Source organism: Dendrobium catenatum, unplaced genomic scaffold, assembly GCF_001605985.2.
Source record: "Dendrobium catenatum unplaced genomic scaffold, ASM160598v2 fragScaff_scaffold_1400, whole genome shotgun sequence".
Lineage (NCBI taxonomy): Eukaryota > Viridiplantae > Streptophyta > Magnoliopsida > Asparagales > Orchidaceae > Dendrobium > Dendrobium catenatum.
Genome location: NW_021319862.1, coordinates 1,126,014 through 1,142,922, shown reverse-complemented (window position 1 = coordinate 1,142,922; position 16,909 = coordinate 1,126,014).

Genomic DNA, 16,909 nt, shown 5'->3' with positions numbered 1-16,909 from the left:
GCTTCTCACTGGCTCTACTACATATACACTAATAAATTAAGAATTAAATTATGGAAAAAAATGCAATAATAATAAAATTATTTCTTTTTTAAATTTTATACCTAAATAATCAAATATAATACAAGATACCACTATGATTAAATAGAAAACTTTCTTTAACAATATAGAAACAATTATAAAAATGCATTTTACTTCCCCAGCAATGGTCCAAAAAACTTGATGGGGGCATATGGGCTATTTTCATTGGACTATGCTTATGTTTATTTGAATATAAATCCCCATTAAAAGAATTAGTGCACATGTACATACAGTAAAATTATTATGATAAAGTGTCGATCCCATGAGGAAGAATTTTACTTAACTCAACTATTCTTAGACTATCTACGTCAAACTACCAAAATTATCCTATGCAACGAAAATAGGGTTGTATTCTATTTTGAATGAGAATTGTAGAAGAAAATTAAATATATAAATAGGTAAAGTCTTTTGGACTAATGAATATGAAATCTCATAAGCTTTCTAAAGAAGACTCACCTAAAGTGGATGTGAATTAGAGCATAAACATCCATACATCTTTATCAAGCTTGTAAGGATGCAAAGAAATAATTATAGATTTCCTATAATTATTTTATCTCCATAGACCTTAGAATACTAAACTTCCTATATCTATGCATGCAAGTATTCCATTTTAATTATCCTAATTACTCCAATATTTCTCCATTGAGGCAATATATCACACTTCATTTTGACTCTATACATGGCTTTTGCATAGATTTAATGAAGAGTTAGTGATATTGAAAATAACCAATAAAAATTTTTAGCGCAATATTCTATATTAATAATTACTTAATGTTTCATAGCATTAGTCCAAAACCATTAGTTTAGCTTGCCATAGAATAAAAATAGGACATCATAATCTCTATTACTTGCTCAAGAAAGAAAATATAAGTAGAAAAATATAAAAAGATTTCACACGAAATGAAGGATCCAAAAAAAAAAGTGTAGATGAACCCTTCCCAAAGTGATTCTCTCCTTGCAAATTTTCTCTCCACACTCCTTTCTTCTCCAAATACTTGCTTCCTCACCATAATATTTGCAAGCCACCCTAAAATAGTTACCTTACTCTCTTGTGGCCTCTCATCTAAGAAAACAATACATAACTCTAGTACACACAAAAAAAGATAAAATATTTGTACTTTTTATTGAAATCGTTCAAGTGTCACTATGCTTGACCTTATAGTATTATGGTGCTCAATAATATGGCTTCATGATCTAACAATATGAATTGGTGCATCAGCATTAATAAATGGTCTCTACAGTAGTGCTAGTTTGACCCGATGAATCTTTTCGCTTAATTGTTGTGAGGGCTAAATCAGTGTAACACCATTTTTCCAACATCTCTATCATTATGCTGCAAAAGTTGGGTGCTATGATGCTCACTCAAATAATCTGGCTTTATGGAGCTTCTAAGGTTGGTGTTGTAGAGTAGAATTAATATATATTTTTTTAAAGTCTTTAATAATGCATTGTTTTAATTTGGTGATGGGGCTTTGACAATGTTGTTGCACTAATTATTATATTATTTTTGGGCTGGTTCAATACTTATGTATTTTTCTCCATTTCTTGAGATATTCCTCCACAGTATTAGCTAAAAAGAAAAAAATTCAATAGAATTTAACATAATAAAATACTACATATTTTTCTCTTAATACTGAGTAATAAGTAATTAGCTTCTTCGATTTAAAACTACATGAGATCAGCCACTTTAATGTTGCCTAATCTTATTTTAAAGTACTCAACCTAAGGGTTAATCAAACATGTAGGACACAGAGTTGGGTGATCTATTTTTTATTGTATCACTTCTTCTTTAACTATGGTAGGTATTGAGATTTTTATGACATGCTTATCATATTTGCTTCCCTATTTGTAGAAGAGATAAGCATGTTAGTTCTAGTTCCTAGGAATTTCAGATATTTGAAGTATTCATGTTTTTTTATTCCAACCTTAACTTTAAACATAGACTTCATACGTATCTCATCTTTGACTTCATATTTGTTATTTATCAAATTAAAAATGAACTCCAAGTCTGAATATATTTTTTCTTAAGTGATACCAAGTTCAAGGTGAACTATAAGCTAGCAAGTAGAGCTCTGTACTCAGCCACATTGTTAGTGGACTTGAAATCAATGTTTTTGTATTGGGTGATTATGACACCCATGGGGCATATCAGAATTATGTCATTGTCAACTGCTTACTCACTTGGGACACCATTTTTTAATATCATCCATTATGGAAATCTTTTTATTTTGAACCTAACTTTAGATTGGTGTAGTCTTCTTGAAAAGTTCTTAGAGACATAGCCTTAATGGCCATTCATGGCTTATAGGTGATTGAGAATTCACTGAGGTCAATAGAATATTAGAGAAACCATATTGGATGATCTAGAAGGGTGAGAACTAACTTAAGAGGGTGATCCATGACTACTTGGATGGAGTCAGCCTTGATGTAAAGTAATAATCATCTAGTAGAAATGATAAGTACCCATGCATGTTTTTCCATAAAAAGGTACATTCACCCGGCACCTCAAAGTTTGCAACTCACATAGTAGATGGGACATTATTTTTTCCCTTCATCGCAAATAGGTATGAAACTAATGGTGTCTTATAAGACTATGAGATATAGCAGTAGAGTTTCATGCAACATAGCTAGAAGGCAATTTCACAATCTTCTACCTTGGTGAAATTCATCACATTTTTTGAAGACTTCGAAGAAAGTAGAGTATCCCTATATGAGTTGAGAGATGAAATGGTTCAATTTTGATGACTCACTGATTAAACTTTAGACTTTCTTGGGAAGTTTAGATGTCTTCATTTCCAATATAGCTAGTAATTTGTTCGGATTAACTTTGATTTTGTCAGACAAAAAAAGGAACCCTAGAACTTTTTTTGTCCCTATTGCAAAGGTGAACTTAAGAGGATTCAGCCTCATGTTGTATTTTTAAGAGTAAACAATTTCTTTTTTAGGTGTTCAATGTGTTAGTAAGGATATCAGCTTTGGAAAAAGAGGATATCTACATTGACTTTTATGTTTCCCTTTTTTTAGTATTTGAAAATCTTTTCCATCATTCTTTTATAAGTTGCTCTGGCTTTCTTCAACCTGAAGGATGATACTCATATCAGTCCTTCTACTATAATAAATTTGATTTTCTCACAATTTTTTAGGTGCATCATTCTTCATTGGTTGCTTAAAAAGCTATCCATGAAGCTTATTCTAGGGTATCCTAGCTCAGAGTTGACTTTATCATTTATCTTTAGAAGGGGGTTACCATCTTTGGTGTATGCCAAGTTTAGATTGGCAAAATCTATGAACATTCTCCACATTCCTATTACTTTTTCTTCCATGACTATATTAGAGATCCAATCCAAATATAAGACCATGTGATGAAGTTCGTGGAAAGTAGCTTTTTGCATCTCATCTCAGATGGGATTGATGAATAACTTGTATTTTTTTTTTTTTTGGATCATCTATTTGTAGGATGTGAGTACCTTCTCATGTTTAGTTGATGGCAAATGGCTTCTTTGTTGAAACTTAGAATTTTTACTATTGTCCATGCAAATACATCAAGATTATCATAAAGACTTTATATCCACTAGTCTCAGTACCCTTGGCTTAAGGAGCTACAATTTTTGAGGATTCTGCCTGGTTCATCTACTATGAAAATTATTTCTTTTGATATCTTCAGTTGTTTTAATGCTCAAACCTTGCTCTATATCCAAGTAGAGGATTTCTTCATATGTGCTAGATGTACGTAATACTTGCAAGTTGTAAGTGCATGATTGGGATATGTTACCTCACACTTAGAATTCTCCTTTTTTGATAGGATTTTAATAGTGATATTATATGAGCTATGATGGTACTTAGCAGATGCTTTCTAAATATGGTGTTGTTGGTTTTGGAGGCATCAATGATGATAAGGTCTACCTCAACCATATAATAATGATCTCCTTAAGCACAAGTGTCAGGTAGGATTATTGTTCCCTCAAATTTTTAACACTAATAAGGGAATTTATAGAGAGGTCTCGATGAGAATGAGCTAATAAGTGAGCAAATTCATCTTATCAAAGATGGTTTAGAAGATGATCTTCATTGACTCACTATGTCTACTAAAAAGGTATTGATCTAATAATTTATGATTAGGGCAGTTATGACTATTACTTCACTTTATGGGTTTTTAATGGTCAATTCAGCATTGCAACTAAAGGTGGCATGCGTATAATCGATGGAACTTGAAAAATCTAAATGGACTTCCATGGATCACAACATCTTTGTTAGTGTGGGTGCATCTCCATGTTCACCACCTAGAATTATGGGCACTACTCAAGTTATGTGGTTGGTTGAAGCTAGCTAGGGTTCATTGGTGTTATCTTCTATGGGAACTATTTTGGTTATCACTTTACATTGGTTAGAGCAAACTTCTCAATTTTATAGGCTTTGGTGAGATCATTGAATATGTTCTATATATGGCTGCATTCTTTGGAATCATGTTAATGATATTTAAGGCATAGTATCTGGTGGTATCATGAGCACTATTGATCTTTATTATTAGTGATATATAAAGAATTCTTGATATTTATATCCTTCATATGCTCAACAATAGATACTCTCAATAGAGTATAGTTTAAATATATTTGTTGTCGGTTCGTCACCATTTTGTACTCTTGAGGAGCTGACACTATCCTTAGAAGTTTTGCTTGAAAAGATATCCTATATGGATTGAGGTGGCGATGGATTATTCAAAGTTAAATAATTAAGTTTTTCAATCCTAGGGATAGTTTCTTTCTTCTTCCCTTCATAAATGGAAGTTTCTTCTCATAAAGGTCTCATATTTTGGATTGATTGCTGAGGGTTCCACTACTTCGTTATATTCTTCTGCATTGACACTATTGTTTTTTTTTTTGGATAATGCAAACTTGCATAAAAATAAAAGAAGCCTATATTCAATCTAGTGTGGGATAACAAAACTATCACATTTTTCTTTTAGTAATTTAACAAAAGAAGAAGGAAGATTGCTCTCACAAAACAAATCCAAAAAAAAAATCATAAGAACAAGCTATGTTAGCACAGTAATCCGCTAACTTATTACAACTATGATTGACCCAATGAAATAAAAAATTATTGTACTCACTAAAAAAAGATAAATCTTCATCTTCCAAGCTCCAAACCTTCTTATTCGGTAAGCTATAAAAGTTCTGAAGAAAAAGGAGAACATTATTATTATCACCTTCTACAATAATGCCTTGAACATCTTGAAGTCTTCCTTGCAACACTTCTTTAAGAGATGAAAATGCTAAAAGCTCAGGTTGAGCAATGTCCCAATGCATTTTTTCAAATCCAAATACTAAAACAAATCTCCCTTTACAATCTCACACAATACCTCCAATGCATGCTTTATAATTGCTTTTAATAGAAGCATCAAAGTTTATTTTAACCCATTCAGGTGGAGAAGGTTGCCATTTATCTATATACAGTCCAAAGGACTGATCAACAACCTAGTGATCTGAAATAAGTAAACTCAGTTTAACAAACCAAGAAAGCTGAGAGTAGAAACTTCCAAAGGACTGATCAGCAACCTAGTGATCCGAAATAAGTAAACTCTGTTTAACAAACCAAGAAAGCTGAGAGTTATACAGTCCAAAGGACTGATCAGCAACCTAGTGATCCGAAATAAGTAAACTTTGTTTAACGAACCAAGAAAGGAGAGAGTAGTATACATTCCAAAGGACTGATCATCAACCTAGTGATCCGAAATATGTAAACGCTTTTTAACAAACTAAGAAAGCCGAGAGTAGAAACTGCCATCATCATGTTGCTGACTCCGGATTTACCATGCTTCAACTTGTTTCTATTATTCCAAACAACCACAAAAGATTAAAATAGATCCTAACTAACATCATATTTGAATCCTTCAATCTCATAAGACCAAACAAACAGTCCTCCCAATTCCTAAAATCTAGAATCTGGAACCCCCAACATCTAAGAACATCAATTACCTTCAAAAGCTTACAACATCTAGAAGAGACATGATTTACATCTTCTATTTCACCACACCCCATTGGACACAAATAAGTATCTGACGGCCTCCTTCTGTGTAAAAAAAATTCAGTTGGTAATGCATCCTTCCAAAGCCGCCAAATGAAAACTTCCACTCGAGCATTTAGTTTCAGTTTGTATATCCAAGATATCTGAATGTCTTCCTGCACATCTTTGTATTCATATTCCATTAATAAAGCTGATAAAGATTTTCCAGTCAATTTAAGTCTTAGCTCCATACAATCACTTTGAGAATTTTGAAAAATCTGCACTTCAAAAATAATTCTTAGCAGCTCGTTACGAAAAAACAATGTCAGTTTATCAACGGTCCATCTTCCATCTTGAATGAAGAAGTCAAGAGTTATGTTTTCATCATCAAAAGTTCCAACAAATGTTGGCCATTTGATTAAACTCAAATCCAAAATCAAGGCATCCTTCAAAACATTGATCTTGGATCCATCCCCAACCCTCCACCTTACAAAATTTTTAATAGCTTTCCATCCGCTAGATTTGATCTTCCAAGATGAAGAACCACCTCTAGAATTCCCATTATCCCACCATTTATCACCATACTTGTCCAACAAATTTTTGTTGAACAAAGTTTCTGGTTTATCAAAATGTTTCCAAGCAAACTTGGCTCTTAAAGCATCTCTTTTAGAAATAGCTGATTGAACTCCCCAACCTCCATACTGATTCAGTTTACAAAGTAAATCCCAAGCCACATAATGTAACCCATGACTTCCATCACTTCTATTCCAAATGAAATCTCTACACAACTTTTCAAACTCCTTTAAAGTTCTCAAAGGAACAAGAGAATGCGTCATAAGAAAAATAGGAAGAGAAAGATAGACAGTTTTCACCTAAACAAGTCTACCAGCAAGAGAGATATACATATTTCATCAAGCATTAAGCTTTTTAATAGACTTATCTAGTAGCATTTGGAAATCCAGCTTCTTTAATCTTCTAATAGCCATCTTTACTCCCAAGTAATCAAAATCTCCCACCAATCTGAGTACCAGAATTTTAGAGATCATATTTCTTTTCCTCCTTAATACTGAGTTGCCGCACATCACGTAGGATTTTTGAAAATTGATTATCTGGCCAGTCCAAGAATAGTAGTCTTCAACAGTGTTTTTAACCTTCTTCACCTTCCATACTTCAGCTTCAACCAAAAGCAAGACATCATCCGTAAATAGGAGATGAGAAATCATATGAGATTTGGAAGAAATTTTAATGCCCACATCCGAACTTCTACTAGAAATGGCATTTGTTAAAAGTTGTAAGCACAAAATAATTAAAAATGGAGAAAGTGTACACCCTTACTAGAATCCACTCCTCCCCTCAATCCAATTGGAATTAGAACCATTAATCCTAATGGAAAATTTGGGATCTGATACAGACTCCATAACTTAAAACAAAAAAAAATTAAAAAAACTAAAATAAAAAAAAGAAAAAATTTAAAAAGTCTGAACTGAAAGTTAAAGAGAGAAAGTAAGAGAGAGAACGTCTGGGAGATTTTTGAATTCTGCTTCGCTGGTAATCCGCTGATCATTACTGGCGATGGAGGATCGCCGTTCAGCGGCTGCTGATGCTCCAGTCATCCTCCGTCCACCTCCTCCTCCATCTTCTCGGAAGGTTTTATGTCAAACTGGTTCGTCTCCTCTGGCTTTTGGAGACTCTGTTTTTGATAAAGATAGAAATTTCTGGTTAACTAAAGAACGGCCAATTGTGATCAACGAAGGAGGGTTATTGATTAAAAAGAAAGTCCAAGATTGTGTCGGTAAAGGAAAAGGGATTTTGATGGATGAAAATTGTAAAGCTCAGGTTTTGATTAACAAATTTTCTGACAAGAACAGTAATATGAGGAATTCTCTTAATCTTGATAACTGCATGCCAGCCTCCTGTGATTTAGCTCCAACTGCTGTTGAACATGATTTACTGCAGGGAAGCCAGAAACCACTAGATCTGGATATGATTAAAACAATTGATAAAGTTCCTAACTGTATTGAAGGTATTCTTCCTAATTTAGATCTCCTGAAGGTTTGTAATTGTGAAGGGGAAAGCTTGGGAATTGAAGCATTCAGAAGGAAGTTAGTGAGCGGCCCAGAAAAATGACTAGTTACTCTGATTCAAATGTATGGAAGAAGAAGGCTAACATCAAAGTTGATGATCTAAACTTTGGAGACAATTTCATGAAAGTAGATGGAGTGTTTAAGCTCCATGCTGAGAAGGAATTAGATAATTCCAACAAACTTCAAAAGGCTCTGGTTATAAAAGTATTTGGCAATAATGTTCCTTTCAATATTGTTAGTATTGAATTAAGGAAACAATGGGCAAGAATTGGGAAGTTCCATTTAACCCAACTGGGGTTAGGCTGGGTATTCTGTGCGTTTGAAGAACAGGAATCGGTGGAGGAAATTTTTACTTCTGGGCCATGGTATGTCAATGACAACATTGTTGGTATGGACAGATGGACGGCCTCCTTCTCTCCTACTTCTTTCAAAGGGCTTATAGCTCCAATTTGGATTTGTATGCCTAATCTTCCCCTTCAATGTTGGGATGAAATTAATGTGTGTAGAATTGCTTCTATGGTGGGGACTCCTTACTTGCTAGATGGGAACATGTTTCAATGGAGTCTGAGAGAATTTGCTAGAGTTTGTGTAAGAGTCAAACTTGATGAAAAACATCCTTTGGGAGTTTGGGTGGAAGGAGAATTAGGGAAATTCTATCAAAATATAGAATAATCACTTGACTTTCGTTATTTGATAAAATCCCTTTTGATTTTTGGAAAACACGCATGTCAGCTTTTCTTCAATCACTTGATTATCACATGCAGATTTTAGTTCAGGAAGGTTATACTAGGTCAACTAGACTTATAGATGGCATTAGAGTTGAAACACCTTTTGCTGACTAAACTATAGAATAATGTGACTTAGCATAACTAAATGCAAAATGTTTAAATAGTTTCTTTTGTGCATTTAAGTCTAAAGATTACATGCGGGTTTCCACTTGCAAAAATTGAAAGGAGATTTGGGATAGGCTTTGTATTACTTATGAAGGGACTAATGAAGTAAAAAAATATAGATTAAATATCTATTTATATGACTATAAATTGTTTCACATGAAACCCAATGAATTCTTTTCTAAAATGTACATAAGATTTACTTAAATAGTCATTTCTTTGCATGCATTAGGTAGGGAACTAACGAATACTGAAATAGTTAATAAAATTCTTTGTTGTTTGCCTACTATTATGATGCTAAAATAATTATGATTACAGATTCTAATAATTTAAATGTTTAATCTATTGATAATCTTCTTGGATCACTAATTGCATATGAGTAAGGAGTGAGTCAAAGGAAGATTGTTGTAGAAGAATATTGAAAGGAGAATAACAAAGCACTGAAAGTGGATGATTAGGAGAGTGATCAGTTATAACCTGAGGATAAGGATGATATTGCCTTGATGACAAGGTAATTCATGAGTTTTCTTAAAAGGAAGTAGAGGAGATGCCAAAAGTGGAACAAAGGTAAGTTCTACAAAAATGTTAAGGTTTTTAATGATGTGATTTATTATGAATGCAGGAAACTTTGACATATAAAAGAAGATTGCCCTAATATTAAAGCCACTCCTAGTAAGGAGAAAGTAGAGGATAAAGAAAATGGGAGAAAGGATAAGAAGAGATTTTAGAGAGCTTTTGGGCGAACTCAGCTTTGGATTCATTAGAAATAAAAAATGAGGAGAAAGTCACCAACCTGTATTTGATGGTTGATAATCTTGATTAGTTAGATCATGAAGAGGTATTTGACTTTACCTATGATGAATTACTTGAAGTTTCTGAAATAATACATACTGCATATAGAAAACTTAAGAAAATGCATGCTAGATTGAACTTAGAATTGCACGAGTTATAAAAAGAGCATGAAACCCTTAGGAAAGATCACGCATAGATAGACAATAATAATATGAGCTTACTTAATGAATTTGATGATTTGAATAAGCAAAATAAATTACTTAAATCATCATATACTAAATTGGAAAAAGAATTTAAAGATTTTAGGGATGAATATGAGAATATAGAGCACTATCTGAAATATAATAATACTATATTAGAAGATTTAATTTCATTTCTTAGAGTGACATTGAAAGATCTTGAGGAAAATAGGATACCCTCTATACTTGAAGATTTTATTAATCCTATTTTGAGATAAAAAATTTTAAAACCTAGAAAGAAATAGATTTATTTTTGAAGATTAAAAAATTCATTTCTTGGAGTTAAGTGCTTTACTTGTGGGATGATTGAACATATTTCACATACTTGTACTTTACATTGCAAAACTCATTTAGTGTAGAGACTTAAGATGCATAAACCAAGTCATATCATTCATGCATCAAGTTTTAATTTGCCAAAATGAGAACCCAAACTTATTTGGGTTTCAAAGTAACATTTGATTGTTGTGTAGATACTCTCTTATACAAGACTTGGTGAGAGCATTTGGTACTTGGATAGTGGTTGCTCAAAGTATATGACAGGAGACACTACACAATTCATATCCTTGGAAGCTAGGAATGGAGGCAAGATTACACTTGGAGATAATACCACTAGAAAAGTGGTTGGCACAGGTAAAATCAAAAACCTGAATAATTTTTTTATAGAGAATGTTTTACTTGTAAACGACTTAAAGTATGATTTGTTAAGTATTAGCCATCTATGTGATAAAGGGTATAACATTAAATTTTTTTCCACTAGCTACATATTAAGCCTAAATGAAAATAATGTTTTGCATGGAACCAGGGTAAACAATATTTATATGCTAGATTTGAATTGTATTAAAACTCCTAATACTTTTTGCTTAAAAATAATTTCTAATTAATGTTGATTATGACATAGGAGACTTTGTCACGCTAGCATGAAAAACTTAAGAAAATTACCCAAAAGAAATTGGTTAGAGGTATACCAAAACTAGACTTTCCAAATGATCAACTTTGTGATGCATATCAAATAGGAAAATTGGTGAAGACCTTATTTCATTCAAATAAGGATCTTAGAACTAGCAAATAGTTAGAGATTATTGATATGTATCTTTTCGGACCGATTAGCATTGTAATTTTAGGAGGGAAGGTATACGGATTTGTGAAAGTTGATGATTTCTCAAGAGTGAATCATTTGAGGAATTGAGAGATTTTTTGACTTGGATTCAGAGGAAATTAGGGTGTCAAATTTTAATAATTCAAAGTGATCACAGAGGTGAATTTGAAAATGAAAAACTTAAAAATTTTTGCAAATAACTTGGAACTAATCATAATTTTTTTGCACCTAGGACACCTTAATAGAATAGAGTAGTCAAAAGAAAGAACATCATATTAATTGAAGCTAGTAGAGCTATATTGGTAGAATATATTCTTCCTAAATATTTTTGGGCTGAAATAATTAGCACTGCATGTTATGTTCTGAATAGGGTAAACATAAGGTCTAAATTGAATAAAACACCCAATGAGCTTCTTAAGGGGACGACACCTAACTTGTTACATTTACATATTTTTGGATGTAAGGTGTTCATACATAATAATGGAAAATCATTTTTAGAAAAATTTGATCCAAAATCAGATGAAGGAATTTTTTTTTGATATTATAGTATTGGAAAATCATATAGAATATTTAACAAAAAAAACTTTGAAAGTTAAGGAGACCATATATGCTGTATTCGATAAATTTGGTATTTCAAAAGAAATAAGTTTGGAAGAGGACGATATAAAAAATAACTCCCAAGGGATTGAGAAGATTGATTTGGATGAAAAATTGGAATAAAAAATTCCTTTGCCTAGAGATTTGAAATTTTCTAAAAATCATCTTAAGGAATTAATTCTAGGTGAATCGAGTGAGGGTGTTAGGACTAGGCATCAACTTAGCAAAGAAGTCAATCATTCCATCTTTACTTCAATGATAGAAGCCACAAATATAAATCAAGCACTTTCAAATAAATTTTAGATTTTGGCAATGCAAGAAGAATTAAATGAGTTTGTAAAGAATGATGTTTGGAAATTAATTATAAGGCCTAAGGATCAAAGTGTATTTGGAAATAAGTGGGAATTTAAAAATAAAATGAATGACAAAGGAGTTATTGCTAGAAAATAAGGCTAGATTGGTGGCTAAGTGGTATAATCAAATTGAAGGGATTGATTTTGAGGAGACTTTAGCCCCTGTAGTAAGACTTGAAGCAATTAGAGTTTTGCTAGCCTTTGCCTATTTTAAAGGATTTAAATTATTTCAAATGGATGTTAAAAATGCTTTTTTTAATTGGTGATTCAAGAGGATATTTATGTTGAACAACCTCCAGGTTTTGAAAATTTAAAATTCCCTAATCCTATTTTTAAATTAAAAAAGTCATTATATGGATTGAAACAGATACTTAGGGCTTGGTATGAGAGCTTAAACACTTTCCTATTAGAGATATCTTTTGAAAAAAAAAGTGTGAACACCACTCTCTTTTTTAAGAAATTGGGATATGATATACTCATTATTTAGTATATGTTGATGATATCATTTGTGGATCTACTAATAAAAATCTTTGTGAAGCTTTTTCCAAAATAAAGAGTAGTGAATTTGAGATGAGCTTAATGTGAGATTTTAGTTATTTTCTTGGCTTTAGCATTAAGCAAATTGAGGAGGGAATATATTTTTAGTCAGTCAAAGTATGTTAAGGACATCCTTAAGAAGTATGAAATGGATAATACTAAACAACTAAGTACAACTATAAGTTCCTCAGTTCAATTGGATAAGGACCCAAGGAAAAATCTATTAATTAAAAGCAATTTAAAGAAATTATAAGATCTTTTATTTATTTGAAATATAACATACCAGATATTATGTTTAATGTTTATTTGAGTGCTAGATTTTAATCAGATCCAAAAGAATCACATTTGACAGCAGTAAAAAAGATTTTTAGATATCTTTTGGGAACTCAAAACTTAGGGATTTGGTATCTTAATTACAACTATTCATTTGAAATTATTGAATATTCAAATTCAAAATTTACAGGTTGTAGGGTTGATCGAAAGAGTACATATGGAACTTATCAATTTATAGAAAATTCATTAATTTCTTGGACTAGTAGAAAATAGAATTATGTAGCCATTTCTACTACTGAAGCTGAATATATTATATTAGGAAGTTTTGTGACATAAGTTCTTTGGTTCAAATAAAAGTTGATTGATTTAGGATTTATAATAGGCATAATTCCAAATTATTGTGATAACACTAGTTCCATTTGCATTTCAAAAAATCGTATTCAACATTATAGAAACAAACATATAGACATAAGACATCATTTCATTAGGGATCATATATCCAAAGGAGAAATTGAATTGAATCATATTTTAACTGAAAAATTAACTTGCAGACATTTTTACAAAACCACTAGCCTTTGATACTTTTAGCATATTAAGAACAAGGTTAGGTGTGATTAATCTTAATGCTTAGATAAAATCTTCGGTAAACTTGATATTTTTCCTGTGTTTTTTTCTATTTTTATTTATAATTTTTTGTATTTGTGTTTGTTTTTTGTTTTTTGTGTTTAATTTGTTTTTAGACATGTATCATTTATTAAAAGTTATTTTTTGATTTTCATGTGAATTTTTCTAAGTTTTTAAATTATACTGTACAAAAATAGTTTCATACTATACAAATTCTATAGCATGTCAATCGTTGTTTTGGAGTTAATGCATAAAGATTTTGATTTTTTAACATAGATCATACTATATGATGCTTTCATCATCCCATACGATCTGTATACATTTGTTTGTACGCATGTAGATGGTTATCTGAGGAGAATAAGTTATTAAAATTGATCGTACATACGAATAAAAAATTCATCTGTACGTTCCCCGTCTCATTCTTTGTAGGAGACGAACCTAACCTTCATTAAAACAATCTTAAATATCTGATCATCCCGAATAAACACATGTTTGTCTGTAAGATCATGTGGTCAAAAAGTTTGTATGAAAGGATGCCTCGTAAATTATGTGTTTATGAAAAAGTCAATTTGTTTTGGACGTTTTCGTTCATCCATACAAAATTTTTTTTCATCATGTACGATCTTATGATCGTACGTATGAATCCATTTTTTTATTGTACGAAGGGTTATTTTTTTTTAAATAGGAGGGCTTTTGAATTCATTTTCATCCACTTCCAAATCCTCCTTGAATCCTTCAATAGGCATCAACCTAGGAATGACAAGTTCTAACAAGAGTCCTAGAGTTACAAAGGGATCATCATCCAGGGGTGGAGATGACAAATTTCTATCTAAAGATAATAAGGATTCCTACTACTAGTTTATAGCTTCTAAAATCACTCCATCAAGACTTTTGATTCAAGATGATATCCACTTTTCAATTATGCCTCTATTTTCTTCAACCCAATTCTCCTTCATTCTAACTTTGATCTATTCTTATCATAGAGAGATTTTTTATTATTTTCTTACAAATATGAGATTCAGTGAGGATGAGAGTAGGCTAACATCTTTTATCAAAAAGAAATGGGTGAACATCACTAAGGATGATCTGGGACTAGAGCACACATTAACCTCTAAATTTGATTATGACTGCTCTGAGATAAACAAAACTCTTAGAGGTATAACTCAAATTAGTCACTTGGATAGAGTCTAAACTTTAAATTAAAATGTCAGGATCATCCAGTATGTCCTTAGAACTTCTATCATTCCTAAGACTGGTGATTGCATAAACATTACTCCTCTTATGTCCACTGTTACCCATTTAATCATGACTGGTTAACCAATTGATGAGGCCTGACTCATTTTGGATTACATTCACAACCTTTATGAAATTGGGTTTCCTTCTCATAAGAGGAAGAAAAATATTTCTCTAAGACATTTAGTGACCTACATCTTAAAAAAGAAATACAACATTATTCATCCTGATATTTCCAATGAATATATAGTTCACTGATGCCTCTTTTTGATCTCTTTTTAGGAGGAATGAGAATTCTAGTGAGGATATTGAGGGAGAAGGGGGAACACCTACACCTGCTTAGGGACCTAATCAAAACTATTTTTAGGAGATGGTCCAGCAATTTGATCGGATAGATAGTCATTTTGATCAACATTTTAATCAAATTCAGACTCATTTAAATCAACAGGATGCACAATACCAATAAGATATAGGGTGGATCCGAGGTCAATTTGACTCGAAGAACATGAATGTAGCTATGATAAATAGTTATTTCTTAGTCTTCAACCAAACTCCTCCTCCATATTAGAGCCCTACAAAGTTTTAGTTGTACTTCTTTGTAGTTATTTATGCTAGTCCTTTCCTGATGATGTGATGATGTCAGTGTTTATTTCCTTTTATAGTACTTTTTGTTTATTTAGATTTGTATAGATATTGTGATGTTTAGAAGTTATGTTATTTGATATCAATGGTTTTAATGTATCCAATCTTTATTTAATATCAACAAAAATGTCATGTTTAGTTTAGTTGTTTTTATTCCTTATTTGAAATGTGAGTTTGCCTATATGAAAATCCTGTTTTAATTGATCTAAAAAATGTTATAAATTAACTTGCATTATAAAATTAAATTCATTATAAAATCTAATTTTAAAAAATTTTAAGTTAACTTATAACTTGATCAAGTTAAGGATATTAATCTCATGTTCTTTTTAGGCAAACATAACTTGAATATTATTGTTGTAATTTTGATGTCTTATTATTTTTTATTTTATTTTTCAATATATTTTTTTTATAATTGGCAAATTTTTAATTTTAGATTATTAATTTTGAAAAGACCAAATAAAAAAAAAGAATGGGGTTATATCAAAAAAAGAAATGTATAGTGTGTACAAAATTTGTAAGAATGTGCAATAGTCTGCAAAATGAAAACATGCATAAAATTAACCCAAATAGAAAAAGATGCACAAAGTGTTCCACAAACCTTTGAAAAGATGTGCAATGTTACCCATTGAATATGTTATTTCCTCTATCATTTAATCTTTAATTCAAATTAATCTTTTTTTAATTTTTTTTTATTTTAAAAATTGAAATTAACTAATCCTTATATTGTCACTTTTGCAATAATACTCTTTATCTAATTGTCCATAATGCTTCATGACCTTGATAATTTTTTCTTATCTAAGTTGTTCCTTAATTTAAACTTTTTGAATCTTTCTTTTTCATCTTATGTAATTAACTTTGTTACTGTAATTATATTTCAATCTCATTCAAGATCAATTATTATGGTTTCTCATTTGACATCTTTCATTTCAACATTCTTATTCCCTTTTTGTTGTTGTCAAAAGGAGGAGGAATATTATTTTGTGTTTTGTGTTGTTTTTTTTTTTTTGTATTTTTGTTTGTTTTTTTGTTTCTTTGTTGTGTTTTATTTTGTTATTTGTGTTTTATAGGTTTTAAAAATAAAAAAAAAAATATTTTGGTGTGATTTTCATGGAATTTTTCTATATTCATATGTTTATTCTTTTAGGGGGAGCTAAGTAGAATGTAGGATATACATGTTAACTCAAACAATAATTATTTTGTCATCATAAAAAAGGGAGAGATTATTAACATAGTTGCAACTTAGTTTTTCAATTGTTTATATTCTTGCAATATGTATGTTTTTGATAATTTCAAATATTATTATTTTAATTACAAATTTCAACTAATATATTTTGGATGTATTATTTTGTTATTTGTGTATACTAATATTTTAGGAAAAATCATACTATAGATTGTTGAAGACTTCATATCAGATCATATTAGGGTTCATTGTAAATGAAATTTTACTGAGTCTAAGAGAGTGTGATTGCAA